This window comes from Crocodylus porosus, unplaced genomic scaffold (assembly GCF_001723895.1).
Source record: "Crocodylus porosus isolate Cpor-Errol unplaced genomic scaffold, CroPor_comp1, whole genome shotgun sequence".
Lineage (NCBI taxonomy): Eukaryota > Metazoa > Chordata > Crocodylia > Crocodylidae > Crocodylus > Crocodylus porosus.
Window position 1 is genome coordinate 10,097,007 of NW_017728949.1, and position 8,489 is coordinate 10,105,495.

The 8,489-nt window shown below is 41.1% G+C and overlaps 1 protein-coding gene across 6 annotated transcripts in view; it reads right to left on the bottom strand.

Annotated features, from left to right (window-relative positions):
- Positions 1-8,489, bottom strand: part of ERBB4 (erb-b2 receptor tyrosine kinase 4) — a 1,148,078-nt gene that overhangs the window by 442,725 nt on the left and 696,864 nt on the right. The window lies entirely within an intron of this gene.

The window sequence follows — 8,489 nt, forward strand, 5'->3', positions numbered from 1 at the left end:
GGGGACTGCCCAAATCACTGAAGCTCTCTAAATCTTTTCCAAATCAATTCAGAGAGCTGTGAATTGATTCAGACCTTTTTACTGGTCCCCGATTCAATTTGGATTTTGAGATTCAGCCACTGAATCGGGCCCAATCTCCTCCATATCAAATTGCCACTCAAAGCTTCACATAGCCCTACTGGGTAGCCAATTGCTGCAAGACTAGAAGCTGTGATATTTGCAGCTTCCCTCTTGGCTTGTGTGTCTGGTTCAAACAATATTCAACCATAACTGAAGGTTTAAAATAAAGTTGTGCAAGCTCCTATGATTAAAAGTGAAAGTTCTTTCTTCTTTATAAACAGCAGAGATAAAGGGAAATATAGTCTTATGGTTAAAATACTACTCTGGGACTAAGGAAATCAGTTCTCAAGTACAGTACAGACATTTTGTCTCTCTTTTAACAAGTCACAGAAGATATGTTTATTTGCAACTTGTAGTACATGCTAGAAATACTTGAGCTATGCCAGGTATAAAACAAGTGTATAGGGCTAATTATCCTGTTGCAGTGGTCTGCTTTTGGTATATGAACTAGGCCAAGTACAAGTATACATTGTAAGCACATCCCAGAATTCTGGCACAAATATAGATACATTCAACTATGCAGCGTAGGCACATCCCAAATCTCCAAGTGTCAGAGCTCCCTATGACTAAAATTGACATAGGTAGACTAGATGACCTCTGGAAGCCCCTTCCAGTCCTACTTCTCTATGATTCTATGACATTAAAATACAGTCTAAAAAGGCAACATACAGAAGTAAGTCCCCTGGAACAGGATAGTATTGAATTTCACTATGATGCTGTACAGAAGTGCCCAGGACAGCTGCAATGAACAGAGGCAGTGGCAACTTTCAGCTGCTGCTATGCCACTGATGCGATTGTGCAGGTGCAGTGAAAACTGCTAATTTTTCACCACCCACCCCAAGTTGGCACTTGGTCACCCCAACCTATTCACACTATGGATGCTATACAATGTATAAAATCATCAGGTCTGTCCATAATAAAAATGTTAGTCAATCCATCACTTTTACTAGAACTGTAAACAAAGAGCAGTTAAAATAAATACAGTATATTGACAAAGGATGTATTGTCAAATATGACACGTCACTCCTGATAAACCAACTACTGCTCCTAAACAAACCTAATCTACACCTTTATCTTTTACTTCATTGGAGTTGTATGTATACAAAAATGAAATAATTTGCAACATCTCACTAGTTTTGCATGTGTGCGTCTAACGCCTATACCTACCCTCCAAAACTGATTCTTGGGGAAAATATGCCAAAATGCTGTCAAATATCTTATTTTTTTCTGTCATTTTATGACATTTCAATGAAGTTAAGAATAGTTACTTTACAGCAAAGCAAAATGATATTTGACCAACTGACACTCAGCTGATTTAAACTGGCACCTGTCACAATCCAAAGTCTGTAATAGCTCAATTCAATACCATAGAAGAGATTGCAATATCAGAGAGACAGCTTCATATAAACTGATATGCCACCAAAATCTGAGCTTCCTTTCTTCCTCATGCAATTCAGTTACTGTGTGTTCCATGTCCCCGTCTGTGTTCAGTTAGCAGAGTGTAACTCAACTAAAGCTCCCACTACAAAACCTAGCTCTGGTTCAACATAGCCTTGGTTTTAACACTGGAGATACATAACACTGATGACCAGTACTGACTGATACGCCAAGTGTTTGGCTCAATAAAGTGATTTCTGTACCACACAGGCCAGTTAGACAGCTCACTATTTATATGTAATAATAAAAAGGGCAGGGATTAATTTAGATGTCCTAGGAAAAATAACTTTTAAAAAACATTTCCTGTTCCAAATTGTAGTAAGTTGAAATGCTGAAAATGTTCATCAATAATCCCAAATAGTCAATTCAGACCAATCAAAAATTCAGTAGTACTTTAAAACAAATTTTTTGATTTTCATTTCTTCTCCTAACACAGCAACAACTTAAGTTGCAAGCTTTTTCTGAACCAGAGACTTCCTTGTTTCAAACAAACAAGCAGGGTATTTTAATCAATGGAAAACATTTTTAATATGGGAAATGCATCAAAACTGATTTTTGCCTGCAAAAAGTTTTGTTACTGTGAGAAAAAAAACATTCTATTGAAATTTTTCCAGCCAGCTCTAAGATGGTAAAAGATGTCCTAGAAATATACTTTTTGCTTGCAGGGATGGGACATGTGCTAATTCAGCTAACTCAGTGCAAAGCTGCCTTGATAGTCCAGAACATCTGGACTCACTGCAGAAGGATGAATTTTTTTTAAGACAAATTTGAGCCTTGATTTCAAATGAATTCTAAACAACAAAGCATCAAACTACTATTTTGTCTCTTTCCAGTATTCAAGATTTCAATAATTAAAGAAATTGTTGCCTTTTCTAATTCTCTCCTTATTTTTCACATAGACGACTTCCTCTCCCTCCACCAAAGTACAAGGAAAAAGCACTAATTTAGAAAAAGATTTTGGACATGGTTCAATGCTAAAATCTCTATGAAAGGAGCATAAACAAAGAGGCTGCTCTTTTTGCACAACAGAACTAACAAGTGGGAAGTAGAAAACCAACATACAGACATTAGTTTTCAGTAACAAATGTGGGTGAAATAAAGTAAAAAACTTCAAGATAAATTACAAGTTTGCTTATACACATTTGTTATATTTGAGGCCTACCAAGTATAGTTAGAGTTCTTCAGTAGGGTTCTTATATAAACTATTTGGCTGCAGTGCTAGAGCTCCTGACCAAATTGGCTAGAGCCAGTAGTTTAGAAATGTTGGCTTTTTTCCCTGATGACAAAGAAGGTTTAAGCCCCCCCTCGCCCACCACCACCACCACCTTCAGATACTGGGCATTTTCTGTCACACACTTGAAGCGCTGTTACACTCATGGATAAAGAAATGTGTCTAGGAAGACTTAAAACATCAAATGAGTTTTGTTTTGTAAAATGTAAAAACAATTTGTAGGTTTAATTAGAAGGGTTTAGAGCCTCTAAAAGCTCTAGGCAAAACGGCTTGCAAGGATGTGAATACTGTATTAGACAAGCTGCACAAGCTAATGCAAACATTCACTAACTTGCCACTTTGGATATTGTTGCCATCTCACTAGTAACCCTCCCCAATTCAGAACACAGATCTTTAGAAAAGTTTTAGTCAACTTAAAACCAAGGGGTAAAGGGTGAAGCTAATGCCTTCACCCAGAGCTGTCCACTGGCAGCCTATGAAGTGTTAACATGAGGCCTGAGGTCTGCTCCCCAGCTGCTGCTCCAGAAGCACCTGGGGTCTCCTAGCTTCCCTTCCCTCCCTCCTTCAGCTTCCACCTCCTGCTTCTATGGCCAGGAGTCGGATGGTGTAGCAGGAGGGGCCTGGGCTGCCCATGCTGTGTGCATGGGTGGAGCTCTAGAGTGCCTATGCTGCACATCAGTGCTGTAGTTTGTTGCACGGCACAAAGCCCACAGCAGCAGCCCGCCCTCACCCCATGCACAGATCTGGGAGACATGCCCCTGCATGCTTGCCCAGGGGTACATGCAGCAGCGGGAGCCATCCTTCCCCTATTCTGGCACCCTCTCAGACAAGCTGCTCATGTGTCCATCCTGTGTCCTGCCGCAGCTGGGCAGGGCCTGTTGGCACCCTTCACTTCAGTGTCGTTGGTGGTTGCCCCACTCATCTTCCCCCTTGCTACGGCACTGCTGCACACCCTGGACATGCAGTAACAAAAGGATGGGGACTGCCTGCATGGCAAGCAGCCCACTGGCCTGTTATCTGCATGGTGCATGGTCTTCAGTGATTCAGACGTTGGATGGCTCTGCCTTAAGCATCCAGTTCTATACACCTCTGTATTGCAAGTTTGCTTGTTCACCTGTACGAAGTTATAAGAAAATTCTGGACAAATACCACACATGCAGCATTATAGTCATCTATGCAAGTACTGCAAGTATAATTCCATAAGTATAATTCCATCAGTTGCAAAGGGTTACTGCTGGTTTATACTAATGAAAACAAGGGAGCTGGTTACTATAAATCAGATTGTCCATTACCTTGTAAATGACTATAAAAGATGCAAACATGCACAAATGCAAAATGGTTGCTACCGTTTTGATTTAGCAGCATCTTACACTGACTTGTTACTTCATTTGCAGAAGTATGACTGCCTGCACATTTCCATGGTTGCAGAGAACCAAGCTCAGGTACTTATACTGCTCATCTATATCGCTATATTCTCCCTTACCCTTACCCTGCTGTAGTCATTTGTGCCTTCAGCAAAGTGCGTATGAAATGCTACCAAATCAAAATGGTAGCATATTGCACCAACTTCATACTTGTTTTACATTGGCTAAGGCAATAGAGTATCTGACCCAATGACCTGTTCTCTTTGCAAAGTACAATTTTGAAGCCCAATTTTGTGATCTTTATACAGGTTTACCTTCCATTGGAACTAATTCTCATTTGTGCTAAAGCCACTGTATATCACAGACAATATGAAGGCCCCTTAAAACTGGCCATGTAAAATAGCCTGTGGGTTAATGACAATCAAGCCCATTGAGTTCAGTAATGGTTGCAGAATCAAATTAGATGTTGTATTGCAAATCTAACAGGTTGCTTAGATTTCACCTTCTGTGATATCTAATTTACAAAACCTTCCTTTACTCCGTGCTTCATTTTCACCAGCCTTGTTTTCTCCTGCCTGAGCCATTCTCATTTTCTTCAGCATAGTTGCTGAATTTTAATCAAAACATAACAAGTAAGAACAAAAGCTTCAGCAAAATAGCCAAGAAAGACCTGAAGCAGGTGACAGCCACAAGTTGGAGCCATCACTGGAAGTTGGCTTAAAAGAATCTTGTCAAACAAATGAACTGACTAATTACAACACGCATTCAGTGAACCAGGGATAGTGTTTTGCTCTGGTAAAAATTCTAGCTTCTACTGCAAAAATAAAGACAAGATTAATAGTTAATAGCTCAGGCATCCCTAAAGAGAGGTAGAATAGCCAATACTGGAAAAGATACATTTTAGAACAAACCAGCTTCCAGCCAAATCTTTATATGTGATATGTTCAGTGGAATTCAGTTCAGGAAGTACAACAAAAACATGGCAAAGTAGTTCAGATGCATGCAAACGTTCCTCTGTCAGGAACCCATCTCTAACTGGATGAACTTGACCTTTTACCACACGCATCATATTGTATGCCTAAGTGCATTCTCTATATATTAAACAGTCCCTGTGTTTTCAAAAGAACACACTTTCTGGAATCCTAGAAATGTTAGCTGGACTTTTATTTCTGCTGTAGTACTTTTAATGGTGGCTGAGGTAAAGGGAACTGAACAGTTTTCTAGATCAAGATGTCAGAGTTATGAGATTGTCAGTAGTCCTTTCTCCCCGTTTTTTATATTTTTATATTATACATATAAATATATTTTTCCTACCCTGGTTGTGGGAGGAGCAGTTGTTTTTACCAAACCAATACCAGTGGCCTTGATAACAGGCAAGATAAATATGAGGGAACTGAATAATCCAATTAAAAAAGAAGAAAAAATATAAAACAACATGAAAAATGTATACGCTGTATTTAATGTCATGTTGTCATTATTAATGGCATTATAGCAGCTCATAAAAGTTCAATCGTTAGCTGTGCCAAATTATGTTGGGTACTGTGTATACACAAGTAGATGAGACATGCAAACAGTGGGAGATGAAACAAAAGCGCAGGGTGATGAAGTCACTTGCTCAAGATAATGAAGTAGGTCTGTGTCAGAGCCAGGAACAGAAGCCAGATCTCTCAGTTCACAGATCAATATCCTGAGAATTGGACCAAAATATTTCTTAGGGCTTGTTCTAAAACACTGGCGCTCAACTTCTGGTCAGGTCCAGCCCATGGAGCTGTGTCACAGCTCATGAGTTGACCCCTGGGTCCAGAAATTTGGTGGTAGGAGAGCAGTAGCAGTGTAAATTGCTGCTCCCCTGGTACCAAATTTCTGTACCCACAAGGAGTTCACAATGACTGGATGGCTGATTCTATGCATTAGATTGGCCCAGCACACAGGGTCATGCTGAGGTGCAAGGCCCAATCTGGGCATGTAGGGTTACACCCACAGACTGAACCCCATTCTGACCTGGCCTATGGACTGGCCTCACCCCACTCATCTAGCCCGTGGGCCAGATATAGTTTTAGAACAGTGGTGTTCAACCTAGGAACATGAGAAACTCCAGAGGAGCTGGGTGCAACTAAAATTTCCAGCCTTTACATGCTAAATCCAAAAGCACGAGCATGACTGGATATACATCTCAATGCTACAATGCTCACTTTAACTAGAATTCCTAAATCAATGTTTGTTTACTGACTCCCAACCCTGTCCCATAAATTACCACCTAAAATTTGGTGAGAAACACAAAGATGCCATATCTAATCCTAGTCTATAATTATAATGGCACTTATAAAATCATCAGTCCTAAAATATGGTCTTGGACTATGTTCTCAAAGAACATTTGTATAATAACATGGAAGGCATTCTGGGAAAGCAAGGACCTCTTTACCAATCCCTTGATAAAACTTCCTCCCTCACAATTTTGTTTCATGCTGAACCACATCAGAACACCGCAGGGCAGATGCAGCCATCTCCTTCATTCATGGGGTATCAGAAATAGGCCAGGGCACAAGTTTGGTCATGAATCATAAGTTGCAGATTGTGCCATACACTACTGCTAGCTACGATTGTTCACTGGCCGTACTTGTGACATCCATCAGGCTACTACAGAACTGTCATTTGGTTCACCAACCTTAACATCACCTTATAACAAACATCTTGCTAAACATCTGCTGCAGAAGAAGACAATAACTAAATCCCAGGGGAGAAAATGGGGGCTCTCTGTTCTTCATCAAAATAATATAATTTTTTACACTACTCATAACTACAACCAAGTGATTCAATCAGGAGAATGTATTATTTATATATACAATGTTTTCTCCCCACGCTGAACTCTCAGACAAAGGACTGAACATATTCAGTCTCATGAAAACGTGCCCAGCTAACACCTAGAGAAAGCCAAATGCTAGAAGCAAGAATGATAGGTCTCTCTGGTATATCATCATCCCTAATGTGAATCAGAGTTCCTTCTTTAACTCTAAAACCACCAATGAAACACACCTCTTTCTTTCCCTCCCTCCTCTTTGCCCTGGGTCACTGAGTTACAGTTGCTCACCAACCTAATTATATCAACTAAGCCAGAAGTGAAAATGAAACAGAGAGTGTGCAGAATATATTCTTTTTTTATTGCTTCAGTGACTGATAAAGGATCTTGGATTTTCAGCCCAAAGTCCTGCAGTGCCTAAGCTTTCTTTGTAGATTCCTAAATCCTGAACGTAACTGAATCCAATCCACGTTACTTAGTGTGTGGTGAATTGTTCTGAAAATGTCACTGATTGAAAACTGGCTCATATTGTCCCAAATCACAGATGTCCGTGCATATGTTGCCAAGGGTTCTAAATACCTTGTCACCTTTTTAGGCATTGCAGTGGCATCACACTTCCACCAATGGTAAAGTATTTAGCCTGATTGCAATATTCTGCTCTCCCTCCTAACTAGCACTGAGTTCAATAAAGACCCATTCCTGGACTGAAATCTGTATGGTGGTACCTTAACTTGAAGTTCCCAGGTATAGGAACAGACAGAACTGCAGATCCCAGTTTGAACTCATACTGCTTCACAGAAAGCACCATGAGTTAGACCAATCCTCCTGACCCAACACAAACTAACTGCTGGGTCAGGGGAGTGGGAGATTAAGCTCCAGTTTGGAGCTGGAACAGGGAGACAGGCTTGTCTCTGCATCCTCTTCCCCTACCTCTACCCCCACCCACCCCTGGCTCCCATTTTGTCTCAGAATGGGAAGTGGAGAAAGCTGGGGGGGGACAAAGTCTGTTCTGGGTTTCCCCTTATGTGCTGGAGTGGAAAGGTAGGTGGACTGGAGCCCCCAACCTCAGGGGGGCTCCAATCTACCTGCCCCACCCTCCAGTGCTGACAGGGCAACCCCCCACAACAAGCTCCCTCTGCACCCTTCTCCCCCCCCATTCTATGAAAGCAGTCCACTTTGGAACATCTTCATTTGAACCTTCATTTGAATGTTGGTTCAGATCATTGTACATCAGGCTTTTTTAAGTGCTCTGCAGCCATGCATTTCTGTTTAGTCATGGCTGTAGAGTGCTTCTAGGGACTAGATTGGGCAAACTTGTCACTTCTGTCTGCATCTTGTGTACGTAGGGAGAGAGGGAGGACTGCCTTCATCCCTGCTTCTGGGTTTTTGGATGCTGGGCGCTTTGGAGCTGTCAAAGATTTTGTGGCTTTTAAAGAGCACTTTCCTCCAAGCCCAGGGTGGCCAAATGTCAACAAATGTACAGACACTCTGTAAATAACCAGACCAAAATGCCTGTCATAGTTTCATAGTTTCTAGGGTC